This window comes from Uranotaenia lowii, chromosome 2 (genome assembly GCF_029784155.1).
Source record: "Uranotaenia lowii strain MFRU-FL chromosome 2, ASM2978415v1, whole genome shotgun sequence".
Classification (NCBI taxonomy): domain Eukaryota; kingdom Metazoa; phylum Arthropoda; class Insecta; order Diptera; family Culicidae; genus Uranotaenia; species Uranotaenia lowii.
The window spans coordinates 429804759-429822405 of NC_073692.1; the positions used below are offsets into that span (position 1 = coordinate 429804759).

Consider the following 17647-nt stretch of genomic DNA (forward strand, 5'->3'; position numbering starts at 1 on the left):
TAAAAAAAACTAAATTTTGTTGTTAATTAAATTTATTTTCACTATCTTTGCACATTTTAATACTACAACACTCAGGCAAATTCTTATTAAAATTTTCACAAGAAGCGTCTTATGAACCGATTTCTATAGTGCAAAATTGCTTTTCATAAGAGTCTTATGAAATTCTTTTAGTTTTCATAAGAACATCTTATGAAAAATAGAAGAAACGCCATTTGGAAAATATAATGAATACATTCATTCATTCCGTCAGTTTTTTCATCATCTAACGAAGCACTTCCCGTGAAGTTTTAAGTTTTCCTTAAGTGAAATGAAATTGTAATCTTTTGAGTGGTAAGTTGAAGTTGAAGTTTTCCTTGTAAATGTTGAAAATATTTGCTAACTAAAATACTTTTTCTGGTTTACTTTGCAGCGGGCTAACCGGCAACAAACGCAAGGTCAAAGATCCGGATGTGACAAAAAAACTTTATAGGAACCAGGTGTTGACGTGCTACTGATGGTGACCATGCATGATATTGTTTCGAACAAATTAGCCGAAAAATGAAGTGAAAACATTATCTTGATTTTTTTCACTATGCGTGAAATTCCCCTCTTATGAAAAGCGAAAATCTCTCATTGAAGTAGGTGTTCATCTCAGAATTCATTCACGTCATAAGACAATTTTATGATTTTCAATGATTTTTTTAAGGCGCCACTTCATAAGAAAATCCTATGGCATACTTACACGGAAAATAATAAAAACGTAAAATTTACCGAGATAGCAAGGTGAACGCTCGTGAAAGCCAAAAAGGTTACTTCAACCTCTTCGAGGTGAAACTCACCTCACAGCGAGGTAAAATTTACCTGAATAGAGGTTGGAAAAAAGGTACAATTCATCGAAAAAAGGTAAATCCAAATAAGGTAAAACTTACCTCGTAGCGAGGTGAAGTTGACCTGGATTGAGCTAAGCAAAACGGTACAATAATTCATCTAAAAAAAAAAGTACTCGAACCCGTTTATTGAGGTTAAGCTGTTTTGTCGTTCAGGAAGGAAGTTTTGCTTCGTGGCCAAAATGAGAAAATCGGAACAGAATGGTAAGTGTTTTTTTAGTTATCATTCAGTTGAGCTGGTTCTCGTCATAATACTTTGCTTTTGATTCAGATCGGCCCACAGAGCCTCGAGGTCTATTCCACGTCATCCTCCAGTTATCATTCCGGAAAAGTCGGATCTGACCGAACCGGACGGACCTATAGGAGGATTCAGCGGCCATAGTGGCTCGAAAGAACGCGAAAGCCGAATTGCCACGAGCCTGGCAAAGAAAGGACTTGCCTCAAAAAAATTTTTTAAACACGGTGATTAATTTCAAAAATAAATTTAAAGTAAAAGTCCCTATTTTTTTTTAAATAAATATCAATTTTCGAATGAATTTAGTTTTTATTTTTATTGAAGAAACCAATTAAACCAACTAGCATTTACCTTGTAAATCAGTCAATGGGAAAACGGTATTATTTACCATGTTTCTAGGTAAATGCGAAAAAAGTTAAATTCACCTTTTTGCTAGGTGAAAAAAGGTAAAATTTACCTTTTTGTAAGTGCAAAAAATCACCTCGATTCTCGGTAAATTTTACCTTTTTTTAATTTTCCATTTACACGGCGTAAGAGTATTTTTCTGAGTGAAGGTTAAAGGAAATCGGAAAAATCTAAATTTTAATTTGATGGTCAATAACTAAAAATGCATAAAACGTCAAAATCTGCTGTTATCCAAAAAAAAATCTTATAAATCGACTTTAAAGACCAAAGGAAGTTCGGAAAATCGAAATTTAAATTTTAATGCCAAATGACTTGAAAATGCATGAAACGTTGAGATCTGGTGTTATCTCGGAAACAAAAATTTTGCCCAAAAATCGACTTTCTGGAACTTTCCGAAGTCCTAGAAAGTCGATTCTCGGCCAAAATTATTTTTTCGGCGTTTTATGCATTTCAAGACATCAAAATTAAAATTTAGATTCATCCTATTTTTTTGTCCCCCCTTAGGTGATTTTTGAGGGACAAAAATCCGAAACTTTGAGCGCTTTGAGGCACCCCTAAATCAAGTCCGATTGAGCGTAAATTTTGCAAAAGTCAGTTTGGTTTTGAAAATTTGATCATGATTTTTTTCCCATACATCCATTGCCACCCTAATATACATACTTCTCCTAATGTAAAAGGTGAAACCGGGGCCAATTGTATCGATATAATGTTTTTCGACATCTTTATTTTTTTGTTATTTCCCATTTAATGGAATCTGTAACAATCGTATTTGTATAAAAAATTATTTGAATATTGATATTCTTTAAATTTTTATTAATAGTTAAAAGAAAAAGTTTCTGTTGAACGATTTTGTCAAAGACGGTAACATCGTAATTTTTAACTTTTTGGATCCGGATAAATAAGCCGATTAAGCGGTTTAGCGTATTTAGTCAAATTTGAAAAAAAGAGTTGAAAAAAAACTATTTTATTTTAAATTTTCGCAAATTTGAATAAAAGCGAGAAAAATGTACTAAATTGGTTATTTAAGCATTGCAATGGACTCAGACAATAACAAAACGATGAAATTTCGACTTTTGCACGAAAAATGGGGATGTTCTCTTCAATGGGTCTTCAAGTGTGTGAATTTGTATTGAAACTTTACAAACTTTGGAATTTTTTTTTCTCAAGCTTGAAAAATAACCTATCTACTATAATTTTACAAGCAAATATTTGATATATGAACTAAATCCGAGATACGACTATAGAAAAAGTACAAGTTCTTGCTAAAAAAAACCCATATAACTAATGAACGCCTCCAGATAAAGGTTGCCGAAAAAAATTCTGTGTTTTTGACGAAAAAAAATCTCGAATTCTGTGATTTGAACCTAAAATTCTGTGACGGTTTTCTGTGATGCTTTTTCTATGAAGTTCAGAGGGATATCATGTCAAACATCAACAAATTGAAAAATTCCTTACAGTTTAAATAGAAAAAAAATCAAATTACATTACCTTGTTTTCATAGTCAGAAATAAAAAGTTGAAAATGGTAAAAAAATTATAATTTTAGAAATCTGTACAAAATTTAGAAAATCTGTGAATTCTGTGAAAATTTTACCAATTCTATGATCTCTGACACAGATTCTGTGATGAAATTTTGCTCAAAATTCTGTGATAATACAGATTTTTCTGTGATTTCGGCAACCTTGCTCCAGATGCTAGTTTGCGCTCTGTGAGAAAAATGTGCGAATTTCTATTTCATACAAATGCCCAGAAAACATTTTTATTGTATGAGTTCATTCACAAAAGTTAGAGCCAGAATACTGTTTGTTCGACACACCCTAACATTTAAAAATTTAAAAAAAATCATAACTCGCTTACGAAACGTCATATGTATGTAGTGTGTATGTAATTAAAGCACATGGTTTGATGAACATTTTTGCTGAAGACACCATTTGTCTATCTCTGATAGCATCTTCGGAATTAATTTTTTCACGATAAACTTCCATCCTGGACCACTGTGCATTGTTATTATCTTTTGTCACCTTTAAGTGTTGAATATTCTTGCGAATTTTCAAAGCTTTCGTATGGATTTCGTTTAATTTCCGTATGATATTATTGTTTTCAGAATTCCAGTTTTCTTTTTTGCTGGCTATCAAGGTTCAGGTATAATTAGGTTTGTTTTGAACCGAGTCTAAATTTTCTTCGATGATGCTAACACTGATAAAATAAGTGTTACTCCCTTTAAAATAAACAAACAAACATAAAATAAGTGTTATTTTATTACTTAATGAGAGATATTCAAAAGCAATCGAAAAGTTGAAAATATTTTCCATCAAATTTCAAATGTTTCAAAATATTCCAATAAATAAAAAATCATAATGAAAATTATTCACTAAGGAATTGAAAAGAGCATAGGAGAATGGAATTAAAAATATAAATATGTTCACACTAGACAAAAGTGTCTTATGAACAAATTCTTTTACCCATATTCCCAATCAAAATTGTTTTGCTAGAATGTAAAGGTGACCTCGGTTCCAAAGCATGAATTATGAATCTTTCAATCCCTTTTATCTCATTTCCTTCTATCAATTGACTACTAGGACGTGGCCGGCGCCGTGGATAGTGTTTAAAGAGAGAGCATCATTTTTGGATGTCATCAAATGTACTGTCAATCCGAGACACCATTCTATTGACCTCTGATCAATACTGATGGCCTCAGTCAGAAGTTAAAAATAATAACATTTTACGAAAAAAAAAACACTGGCAAAATTAATGAAGAAGCGTTTCGGGTTCAATGATTTAAGATGGATGTGAGTAGTCCATCAAGCTAAGCTAAGCTAAAACTGTAGAAGATTACAAAAATTTGGAAATTAAAGATTTTAATTCAATCATCAACTTTCCCGGAGACCGCGAATAATTTTGACTTCTGAGAAAAAAGTTGTATAAGTTTTCTTATTGTTTTTCGGCAATTTTGACGAAATTTTAACCCAAATTGAACCTTAGATATTTCTTCAACCAAAATCTTCCGAATACAATTATTAAAGCCTAGGTGCCAAAAATAATGTTCCCTAATCATCGTTACCAATCTCTTAAGAAAATTAAAACTTAAAAAAATGTAGGTATGTTTTGAATTTCAAAATTAATGTTTTGAATCTACAGTTGCATAAAAAAATAAAAATAAATGTTTGAATAAATATGAGTTTCTAGATCGTGATTCAATCAAATTATGATATTTCAACATTAGAACCTTATGCTCTGAATGTTTATTATTATAAGTCGAGAAAAACATTCAGAACTTTCTTGACAAGATTTTCTTTTTTGGAGAAACAAAGCCGATTACCGGTAGCATCAACCCTCGCTAAGCTAATCGATCGTGTAACTGCAAGGGAACAACCAGATAGCCGCTCAATACCCAGCAGATGTAGTGCACTTAACCAAAGGAAGTACGAACATTGAATTTCAATTGCTCTATCATAGCCGGGCCGGGTCTAGTGTGATATCGTCGGTAAATGTGACATTCCTCATTGCTCGGACAAATGAACGCATATTTGTCAACAAATCCCCTCCCAGTAATGCAATGCCAATGAGGGGAGATCCAACTCTGCTGAACTGAAACTCAGACCAGAATAGTGTAATTCAACATGTTGTTTATCGGAAACAACACCTACGACGGGTGACCTTCCAGAAAACATTTACATCCTTCTCCTTCCACGTTTCCATATCTCATCTCCGGGACTGCTGCACGTCCGTCAGTGTTTTGTCATTTGATTAGGGAAAATTAGTGTATGATTTTAAAGTTTGAGCAGCACAAACAATGACACTTCTTACTCATTCATCATTATCTTTACGGCTATGCGGACAAAAATTGCCGTAGTGTGATAAAATCTTCAACGTGGGTATACAATTTAGGAAAACGCTGTCAAATCTCTCGTTCCTCCTTCTACCTGTTTCAACAACAACAATGAATGGTCGCCAGACGGAAAGCTTCCGCTAACACGGCACCGAAATTGAGTCAAGATTAGGGAAGGCAATCAATTGTGCCCTGTCTCGAGATTGCTTTCGATTTTTCATTTGGGGGGACAAGCAAAACTGGACGGAAAAGCTCATTTGTTTTTGCATATAAAAACAATAATTAAAGAACGAGAAAATAATTGAGTTTAGAAAATCGGGTAATTGAAAAAGTCAAAATTGAATGTCTTTACATAAGATTTTTTTTCTTTTTACGGAGATCCCAGGATCAAAACTTCCAATGGCCCCTCATTCAATAATGCATCGATGAATAGATATGTTCTTGACAATTCCGAAAATCATTCAATCAATTCAATACTGCAAAGTTTTTCAGTGAAACTACCTAGTAATGTAACTTTCACATGTGCGAAATTTTGCGACGATCTGTCAAATGGTTTTTGAGATAGTGTCCAATTAAGAAGATCATGGACCAACATTTCTGTGGAGGAAATTAATTAAACGACCTAAGATCATATGGTAAATTGTTCAATCAAGGAGATCTAGATGATCTAACAGTGAGCTAAAATTAGAATACATGTGATGATCATTGATTTTCTGAAGGTAAGGAATTTGTGAGATTTAATAAAGCGCAATCCGAAAGTATCTATTGAAGAAATGATACATTTTGTATGGTTCGCCTAGTTAGCAATGAAATAGACCTGACTTAATGTCTAAATATAAGTTAAAAATGCTGACCACCGATGAAAGAAAAAAAATGAAATACGGTGGTCAAATCGTGCGCTTAATTGTTGGACCGCGGCACTATGGTGTTTGAGGCGGCAAAAAATCAAAAATTAACTTCATCGTAATGATATTAGTCATATGCCAGTTCGTAGTTTTATATTTAAGTAAGATATCCTCATTTTTTAGATCATTATCATAAGCACTTATCGTTTCACAGACATCTGACTTAGAAAAATTTGAAAAATATTCTTCAGATCCAATAGTATTCAAATCAAATTTACTCCTTTAAAAGTAATGCTACATCAATTTACAAAACATCGTTTGCGAGCTTTTTTCACAGCTTTCTATTGGAATATTTTTACACGGTTAGCAAACAGAATGTAAGAAATGATTCATTTTATGATTTACTCTAAGGGTTCAAACATTTTGGTCTCTAAAAAAGCTCAGCGTTGCCCTCTCTTGCCCTATCTCTTGAACATAGCTAAAGGTATTATTAATCGAATGCAGGAAAAAATGCATATACTTGCATCATTATAGTTCTGATAAAAACAAAAAATGTGTAATTTTAAAACCATTTGGGAATTCTAGTATGTTTTATGTAAAACATCATTTAGTTCATAACGTGCAGGAAGATGATTGTTATTGATTGTGGCTAAAAGTTATGGTAGAGTTTCGAAATCTGCAGGAATAACAGAGATAAAAAAAACTACTTTTTCCCGAAAAATTATAAAATTGTATTATTTCAATTTTTTGTATGTATTGTCTATTTCATAATACATATTTCATGATTTCAGCCAACGGGCATGAGATCGAATCCCAGTCACGGCACACATAGTACACTTTCTGTGGGTTGGTGGTTTTAGCATTTGTGAGATGCTGGCCATCATATCCTCGAAAGATGTACGCTTAGAATTAAAAAAAGGGAATCTCTTCGAGGAAACATCAAGTTTCTTTGAGATCCTGAATGTGTTTGTGTTCGTTTTTAAAAAAATACAGACCCCGTTTTAAGAAAAAAACATGACCTTTCATTTTTCATTATAACAGGACCAATTTAATTTAGATAAACACCATAAATACGTGTTTAAGTTCAGAAATGGTGATAAAGTGCAACAATAAAAACAACAGATTTATTTTAATTTATGAAGTACTCAAAAATGACAAAAAGATGAAAAATTCGTAAAGTTCAAAAACAAATTCGAACAAAAGACTGAAAATCACAAAAAATAAACAACTAGAAAATTATGAAGAACGATAAAAACAGCAAATATTACAAATGAAAACAAACATTATAAACAAAACAAGAAAAGCGCAAAATGCCTCAAAAACATGATGAAATTTTTTTAAAAAAATGACTACAAATGGTCGAAAATTGGCTAAACATAACGTTTTTGATAGTTATTTTGTAAAAATAACTGAAAACCAAGTTGAGAAAAAACCGTTCGATTTTGACAACATCCGATTTTGGCAACACAAAATGTACGGGCGTGTTGCCAAAATCGAACGGTGTCTGTATGTAGAAAATACACCGAAACATAATATCAAATCAGCTTGCCAACTTTAATAGGGATGTGTCTTAAAAAATTTAAATTCATCAGATGGCAGATTTTTTTTAAATCCGAAGCTTAGTTTTTTTTATACAAACAATGAATAAATTTAGTAGTGACATTTTAGTAATTTGAACTAATGATTCATTAAAATATAGAAAATCGTGAATAAGACAAGGCTGAACTTTAATCGTTTGAATGTAAGATATTTTTTTGTATCATGGTTAAAACCTTAGATTTCGACAGGAGCTTTCTTCACAAATTTTTCATCAGACATATATTTCAGCGTAGGAAACTTCAAGCAAAAATTCATCATAGGAAGATTGATTGAAAGATTGAAAAAAAAACACTTGTTCCTTAGGCTAATTCAAACAAAATACACAACAACAATGACAACATTGAAAAACAATTTCTTTTTTTTTGGTGAAAAAGAGATTCGTTTCGTCAGAAAAATGTTACTCTGCTTAAAAATGTTTCAGGCTGCTAAAATATTTGCTGGGATATCTTATATTTGCTCCTCAATTAGTTTAAATATGAATCAAACTACGTTTGTGTACTAATGAACGAAAACAAGCGTTTAAGAGGTAAATCTAGATTCAGACTGTCAAAACTACTCTTACATTTAAAAATTAAATTTAAAATTTATTTGAAAATCAATAAAAAATTTTCATGGGAATTTTCCCGGTGAGATACCGAAAATTCTAAAGAGATCGCATTTTTCGGTTCTTGTCTGTAATATTGTATCTCGCGTAACTTTTGATCTCATCGATAGAACTTTTTAAGATCTTCAGGCATACTAGCTCAATATTCCAATAATCATTCTGCAAAATTTCAATAAAAAACGTAGCGTTGTTTCTGAGATATTGGAGTTTTAATGGTAAAAATAAAAAAAAAGTTTGATTTGCGTAGAATTACTGTATCTCAGGCCACACAAACTTTTGAAAGCTCAAATTTTGTGATATAAAAGTGTGGTAGTTCTATCTAAATTTGATAAAAAAAAATATCATCAGAGTAAAAAGTTATGAAAGTTCAAAGATGAAGTGACAGTGCGCGTGCATCCAGTTTCTATACAATTATGAACTGGCTTTGTATAAAAATTTCAAATTTATACATTTTTACATCATCTCCTATAACTTTTTTTTGGTGTTTTTTACTGCCACAAATAGCAATAATTTTGTATGGAAATTGTAGTTTTAATTTTATATGGGAATTTGTATGGAATGCAATAAATTCATTTAAAAATTTATAGAGATGTACTGAAAGTTCTTAAAAATATATATTTGGATTTTGAATGATCCTTGAATCTTGAAGTAAATTTCATGTAAACCTTAAACCTAACTTCAGTCCCAGAAAAGATATTCGATGTTATGCCAAAAAAAATCAGAAAATAATTTTTCTAATTTTAGACTGCTCATTTCAAAGCAGTTTAACTGTAATATGTAAAATAAAAAAAAAATCACCGAAAACTGCTCTGGATAGCCATTGAATTTGTACACTTATTTAACTTTATTAAAACCATTTCTTGAAATTTGTGAAAAATCTTGCCAGCAAAACCTGCTCATCTATATATATAAAAATGAATTTCTGTCTGTCTGTCTGTCTGTCTGTCTGTCTGTCTGTTCCCTATAGACTCGGAAACTACTGAGCCGATTTGCGTGAAACTTGGCAGGTGGGGGTATTGGAGTCCGGGGAAGGTTTCTATTATGGTTTAAGACCCCTCCCTCTTTCATGAAGAGAGGGAGGGGCTTAACAAAGATAAGCCAATTTTTTCCATAACTCGAGAACCAATCAAGTAAATGGTATCAAATTTGGCATGGGGTGGTATTTGGGAACGAGGAATATTTCTAGGGTTATTAGGTACCCCTCCCTCCTCTCAGTGAGGTGATAGGAAGGGGGAGGGGGGCTATCTTACAATTTTTTCAATAACTCGAAAACTAATCAAGATATTGGAACCAAATTTGGCATGGGAAGGTATTTGGATACAAAAAATATTTCAATGATTATTTGAGACCCCTCCCTCTTTCCATTAGAAAGGGGGAGGGTGCCTTTTTCATATTTTTTTACTTAATTCAAAAACTAATAAAGCAAATAGAGCCAAATTTGGCATGGGAAGGTATTTGGATACAAAAAATATTTCAATGATTATTTGAGACCCCTCCCTCTTTCCAATAGGGAGATATCAAGGGGGGAGGGGGTCTCTTTTATATTTTTGACATAACACAAAAACTAATCAAGCAAATGGAACCAAACTCTGCATGGGCGGGTATTTGGGAACGTGACATGTTCTAATGATTGTTTGAGACCCCTTCCTTCTTCCAGAGGGGAGAAAGGAAGGAGGGAGGGGAGTTTCATACAATTTTTACAGCATAACTCGAGAACTACAACATCAAATGGAACCAAATTTGGCATGGAACGAAATTTTGGTACGAGAAATGCTTCTATGAATATTTGGTATCCCGCACTCCTTCAAAGAGGTGGATGAAAAGGGGAGGGGGAAGGGTCTCCCTTACAATTTTGAGTATAACTGGGGAGCTGATTGAACAAATGGAACCATATTTGGCGTGTGAGGGTATTTGGATACGAGAAATGTTTCTATGATAAATTGAAGCCCCATTTTTTTCAGCGGAACGATATAAAGGGGGAAACGAGGGCTTTCATACAAATTTTTTGCATAATCGAGAATTAATCGAGCGAATGAAACCAAATTTGGCATAAAAAAGGACTTGAGTACGAAAAATACTTCTATGAATATTAAATTCCCACCCCTCCATTCAATGGGGAGAATGGAAGGGGGATGGTACTCTCTTTCAAGTTTATGCATAACTCAAGAATTTACTACGCAAATAAAACTTAATTTGGCATGGGATGGTATTTCAATACGATAGATATTTCTATGTGAAACAATTCCTTTCTTGCTGAAGGAGAATAGAACTTTGAACATAGAAAGAGAAGAGAAAAGCTTACGTTTAACTTTTTTTTTACAAAATCCGAGAAATGTGCAAAACTTAACATGGGAAATGATTATGATGTGATTCTTTGATTATTTGACACACCCTCCTCCTTCCAGTGAGTATGTACATAGGTGATGGGAGGTGGGTCTAATGAAATTTTGAACAACAAAACAACGAAACAAATATGGCATAGAAAGGTATTTGGATACGAGATATATTTCCACGATAGTTATAGATCCTTACGATTTACAATGTAGAGAGTAAATGAAAGGAGGGGGCTCCATATAAATTTTGTTGTAAAGCTCAAAAACTTATCAGCTAATAGAACTTAATTTGATATAAGAGGATTCTTAGTTAGGAAAAATATGGGTATGATTATTAAACACCACGACCTCCATTCAACAGGGGGTGATGGGAAGGACAGAGGGGTCTCTTATCAGTTTTTTAGCATAAATTTCAACCAAAAACAACCATTTTTTATAAGTTACATTTTTTGCGTACGATTGATTTGAGACCCTTATATTTCAGGGCGAAGCTTAAAAAAAAAAGATTAAATTATCGGAACTTTAGCACAAATGTATAGATCAAAATTCAGAAAATTAGTTTAAGTAATCTTTATATTGCAATTCAAAACTCCAGCTGCAGCTCTCATTCCATATGGTTAATTTTGAATTATGTTATAGTGGGCCAACAAAACAATAAAAATTTTAATAATTTCTGAAAATATCATTTGATTTGGAAAGGTGTAGCAAAGCACACCGGGTCAGCTAGTTTTAAATAATATTCATTGATTCTAGATTTATTTTGTTTTGAAATGGTTATGACTTCTTCCGTGAATGGCTTAGCTTCTCATCATGTTATCAATAATAAAAGACATACTTCATTTCAAGCTTAGTTTAATTTTCTGGATTATTTGATACACAAAAATTCCTTCTTCCATAAAAATTTTCAAACAAATTGAATCGCATTGTGCGAATTCAGGAATCAACAAAATCATCCCAAATTCTACACTAGTACCTGATGACCCAAAAGGCATCGAAGAAACATATGCGAGCAAAAAATCATTTTTTGCATCGGTCTAATACATACATACATGAATTTTTGTAAATTTTGTAAATTTTCAATGTACTGTCAATTTCATCAATTTCTCGATTTTTTAATTCCGGTGATACATATTGTCAATTTTGCCATATTTTTTTTCATTTTTGTCAATCCTCTCAGTTTTATCAATTTCGTCGATTTAGTAAATTTGTCATTTTTATCTATTTTGTCAATTTAGCAATTTTAATAAATTTTGTCAGATTTGTCAATTTTGTATTTTTTTTACGATTTTGTCAATTTTGCCTGTTTTTGTCAATTTTCAATGATCCGTAAATTTCGTATTTTTTTTTCGATTTTGTAAATTCTGATATTGTTAGTTTTTTCCATTTTAAGTTTTAACTAAAACCTTGGAAATAAACTGGTTCAAACCGTTGCTTATTTTTACAAGAAATCATATGTACTCGGTACTAATGATGTCAAAATTGATATAATACATTACAGTACAAACCCGAAAAAAAAATGCAGCAATTTTTATGACACCCGAATTTAACCCCTGATAAGCCGAACCAGAATCTGGAAACAAACAGGAGCAAAGTGTGAACGAAACCGGCGCAGCTTGAGTTTCCTGCTTTTCATCTGCAAGGTTAGATAATCGAAAGTGAATCGTCGACGACGCGTTACGACGAACGATGGGGTTGTTTCTTGTTCTTATACGCATGCGGAAAAATGTCATCTTCAGATAGCGTGTCATAACGAACATCTTCTAGCTGTATAATTTAAGCACCTATAACGTGTACAAGTGATAACAATCACTGTGCCATATGTTGGTGATAGAGTAGGAATGCAAAAGTCCAAGATAATGAGCGCGCGGAGGACATCTGAGAAAATATAGAATTAACCACCCACACTCAAGACTCAAGTTAGCAACGCTTAACGGTGACGTTAACCTGGCTGAATACCATTGGATCAGTCCGTTCGTTGATCTTGCAGCCGGGAGTCGGGAGTACAATGGCAAACGTTGACGCGGATACACCACTTAACTAGGCGTTCCTACGTAAACATCCGGCTGACTGTTGCTGTAACACTTTGTCGTCGCTTATCATTGAGGTCAGGAAGCCCGAGAAGCCGGAACGGGTTGTGAGGATTTGGATCATCCGTGAGATCCTTTACGGGAAGTATTCAGAAACAGTGACTAACATAACGAAAGCAAAAAAAAAATATCAACAGAACGTCAAACAATCAATTAAATTTTAATCCATATTATTCAATTTCAGCTACTTAAACACAATTACTGTTTGGAGCTATTTCTAAAGATGCCGGCGATATCGAGCTAAGCCCCCACAAACAAGGTAATTTGATAAAATATTTTTATCGGAATGATTGGATCGAGCGTTCGACGTTGTTAGATTTAATCCCGAACATCCGATTTAATTATCAAACTTTTTTTTATCCAGTTTGAACTGACTGTACAACTGTTTTGGAGTGATAAGAAGCACGTTTTGTCCATGTCGTTCCATTGAATAGAATTATCAGTTTCAATGGAAAAAGATAAAAATTGCCTTAAATTGGAGCGGTGCTTTTGAATATTGAATCTAATTTGAAGAGATTCATTTGTGATCGACTGACAGTTATGCTAAAAGGTTTTTTTTAACCTTCTTACCATTTCTGGTGAAATCCAACAGGCGCCAATTCTGCCAATGTGATCGATAGATTTTTCAGGTGATAAGCGACTTTGAAACACCAGGAATTGGATAACTAAAAGCACCTACACCAACTTTTGACGGTCGCCATTAAAGATCAACAGCGTTGTTCAAAATATTTCTCAAGTCGACTTTCACAAAAACAAGTGCAAAAATGTCATACGTTTTTTTTCGCTGTTTTCAGGTCTGGTGGTGTCAAATCTGGTTATTTTGGTTGCTAGTTAAAGCCAATTTTTTTCAGTATCAGATAGCAATACATTGATTGCTGGAAAAGCTGTGTGACATGTAGCGCAGTCCGACTCGAACTAGTAATCCTTCATGTCATCTTCATGAACAATTGGCATCACTAAGTCCATTATCACATTTCGAAAACGATTGCTGTTGACGGTTACCGAATGCTAGTAAAGAAATCTGCAGAACTGGCTCATACAGCTTCGATGATTCCAGGTGATTGGCATTATCTATGAAGAAAACCGGTGTTAACTAATTTTGCGTATCACACACATCTGATGAAGTTATCATTTGGAGAACTTTTTTCTTTATTTTTTACGAATGACACAAACTATCTATCTGAAAAATTTGATCCTGGATGTTGGACATGTTAATCGACAGGACGAACATTTATGGAAATATCAATTATGCCTAGCATCGATTTTTTTTAATTAACCAGAATGTCCAATAGTTTTTTTTGTCTTTATTTGAGAGGTTTTCAGCTACAGGCTGGTTCGCCTTTAAATGTCCAAAAGTTCATTATATCATAAGATAAAAGATATGATAGCAATTTTTTGTCCTTTACCATTAATGACGAATAGCAGATTGAAATTTTAATTTGGATGCTAAAAAAATATATCTAACTACACGAGCAAGAAAGATTTAAGAAAATGCCGATTTCAGAGGTTTTCATGCTAAAAAATCTTATACATATCTTCGTGTTTTTAGGTCTGAACCAGGGATGTGCTTCGAAATGCAAACCTTGGACGCTAGAACTCATTTTTGGCCTTTTCTTACTGCGAAACTCATGTTCTTCTGATGTGATGATGCAAGCTTTCCAAATGCCATAAAACTTAAAGCCAATGTTACGAATCTATGAAGCTCGATTACATCTCTGATCAGTGTAACTGAAAAAAATTCAAAAGGGATTTTATGTATGTGGGTAAGGAACCTTTATAAGGTAAATAAGGTAAGCAAATTCTAATGGAATTCAATGGATATCAATAAAGACTCCAGTGATAAAATCATGTTGAAACACAGAACTGAGAAAAAGTTATTGAAAATGTATTATTGTTAGTAACACAGATAAAAAGAATACCATTTGAAAAAATTACTTCTCAAATAGTTTCGAACGAGTATCGAATCAAATACCTACAAGTTTGGAATAGGTACTCGAAAAGTTTAGAGTTCAGACATCGAATGTTGAATAGTTTTGGTGACAAAATGTTCCCTATAACATGAAAAATGGTTTATGTATACAGGAAAGTAAAAAATGTGATACTAAGAGTATCTCATTATTCGGGTTAAGTCGTTTTATATTAAAAGTTATTGATTTAAATTATTACTTTCGAAAATGAGTTTTCAGTTTTTTAAGCTTAAAAAATTGAGGGATTTGACAGAAAACCTTTGGTGAAAATGTATCAATTAATACGAAATTAACATAAAAGATTCAGTTGGGGTTCAAATCAAATTTATTTTAACTCTTGTGAACCCGATACATTCTGATTTCATTTTAAATTTTTGTTTCTCAAGTATCTTCGGTATAAATTTCAGCTGAATTTTCCTGTAAAGGAAAATTAAGTACAAATCAATTTACCAACAAAAAATTATGATTAATAGTTTCTTGAATCATTAAAAACCTGTGATTAAAAAAAATCAATTAGGATTTTTTAAATAACGCGATCTTGAAAATGAATTCAGATCTTATTTTATAATTTCACCTTTTCACCTGTTTTTTTTTGTAATTTTGAATTATAATTCCAAATGTGAATTCTGCATTTTGAATCTTAATAAAAATTTTGATTTCCTAATTTGAAATCGATTTCTGAAACTAAATTCCAATAGAAAATTCCCTAAGATTAGGTTTATATTTTCGACCGTGGATGATGTATAGAAATTTGAATTTGGCTTTGTTGCAATTGTTTTTGAACTACCCGACGTTTCGACCAGTTTTAATGGTCTTTTTCAAGGGAATTTGCTGTCTGTTGTTTTTGTCGAATTCGTTTTTGTCCAACGTCTAGTGTTTTTCACCGGATGGAAAAGATTTTTCTCATCCGTGTCACTATGGTCGCACTGTTAACGTTTAACTTGCAAAAGACCAACAAAATTGGTCGAAACGTCGGGTATTTCCAAAACAATTGTTGTTTGATCTACAGAATCTACACCCAAGATTAAAAAAGTCAATTTCAAAAATTCTCGAAAATTTTGAATCGAAAAGGGTATTTTATAACAAAATTCTTAACCTGAAATCTCTTATTTGAATTATGAATCTTTGATTTTCTATATTCTATTCTTCAATTTTTTATTCGTAATTCAACTAATGAATCCGAATGAAAATTCCGAATAATGAAACTCTGATATTTCAGTTCTTTATCACCGTTATGGAACTTGTTTAAGTTTTATTGTGGATGGGAATTAAGAGTAAAAAATTCGAATACAAATCTTAAAAATGGTTTGCAATTTTAAATGTTTTTTTTTTTAAATGATGAACCGAATTGAAAATCAAGAATAATAAACTGGATACAGATGCCGGAATCCGATCACAGGCAGCACATTTTGATTTTTTTTCAAATTTGAAACCAGAACATCGGAAAGTATTCAAACATAAGCTAATCAAATATTTTTCTGCTGGGCGAATCCGGGATATTTTATCTCAAAATCTTGCAAAATCCGGGCATTCGATTTCAAAGTTAACAACTCAAAATCTGGCAATATCCAGGCAAATTTGGCAGTTATTCGATATTCGGGACTAAAGACTGCAGAAAAATTCATGCACCAGCAACTTTTGTGAATAACTTCTGATAGCGTTTTTCAAATACGGTCTTTTGATATCTATCAAAAAGTGAGAATTTTATTAGGAAATCAAAGACAATCTTTAATGTAAAAATCGGTCGATGAATTTTTTGACGGGCACGTCTCGGTGGTCGAGTGGTTAGCGTGGTAAGACGGTAATCGCTAGGTCCACTGATGGCATGGGTTCGATTCCCATCTCGGTACTGGATGTTAAATGTTAATCTTAAGTTGTCCACGTCATTTATTCAGTCTGTAAAGCCTATATCGGCTAAGACGGTGTATGTCTTTATAACAAATGTCTTATAATCCCATTCACATTTGGCCTCCTGAAAAGCCAATTACCAGTTTTAGCCTTCCGTACAGTCAACTTCTACAGTTTTCAACCTGTTTTCAATTATGGTTATCTCTTGAATTCTTTGTTTTAAACTGACTCTCAAAGTTCATAGACACAAAAATTGAAAATTTCCAAAACCGTCGAAAAAAATTGATTTTTTCCTGAAAAATGCGTTTTTTGACCATAAATAACAAATATCTACAATTTCACACAAAAGTGAATTTGAGATGATCGATAGCAAACTCAATATGAGAAAAAGAAATTTCAAATTTATGCTACGTAGTCCAACATTTTTGTATTCATGTCCAAGAACTTCGTTCCTCTTAGCTAAATTTCATAATTGGAGCATAACTCAAAAATTGTTCTATTAATTTTGAGTCAGTTGATGAAGTTTACGGTTTTTTTTTCAAATTTTCGTAACTAGTGTTATAATTTTGAGTGTGATTTTTGAATTCTGGAGCTGAATTTAAGTGTCTATCGACAATGCACTAATTTCTTGTTATTAAAACATTGTTAATGTTCAATGCTTACTTATTTTGCCTGCTTGACTCTGATTACTCAAAATGAATACATTAGATATAACACACACAATCAGATTATTGTTGCTGTGTGATAGATAAGGTTTTCACAAAAAAAACGAATAGAATCCCTTCATTTCGAAAATTTTGATTTTACAATTTCAATCATGTTTAACAGACAATGACAGACATAAACGTAAACATTTGTTGTTGCCTTTACATGTTTTCTATGTCCATTTATAATTTGTTACTTTATAAAAAAAAATCTGAAACTGAATTTTATTAGCTCTCAAAAAACTAACCCCGCTTATAGACGGGGTTTTACAAAATCAGCATTACCCACGCGAATCATATTTTTAACTTACTTTTCGTACAGAATG

General features: G+C 32.6%; 1 protein-coding gene across 17 annotated transcripts in view; it reads right to left on the reverse strand.

Moving 5' to 3' along the window:
• Positions 1-17647, reverse strand: part of LOC129745373 (plasma membrane calcium-transporting ATPase 1-like) — a 139105-nt gene that overhangs the window by 54843 nt on the left and 66615 nt on the right. Inside the window, exon 1 of one of the 17 annotated variants that reach the window (XM_055738421.1) lies at positions 14385-14401. The exons of the other annotated variants lie outside the window; for them this stretch is intronic. The gene's annotated coding sequence lies outside the window, so the exon portion shown is untranslated. Of the gene's footprint in view, positions 1-14384; positions 14402-17647 lie in introns of those variants that run through there. 17 annotated transcript variants of the gene reach the window in all.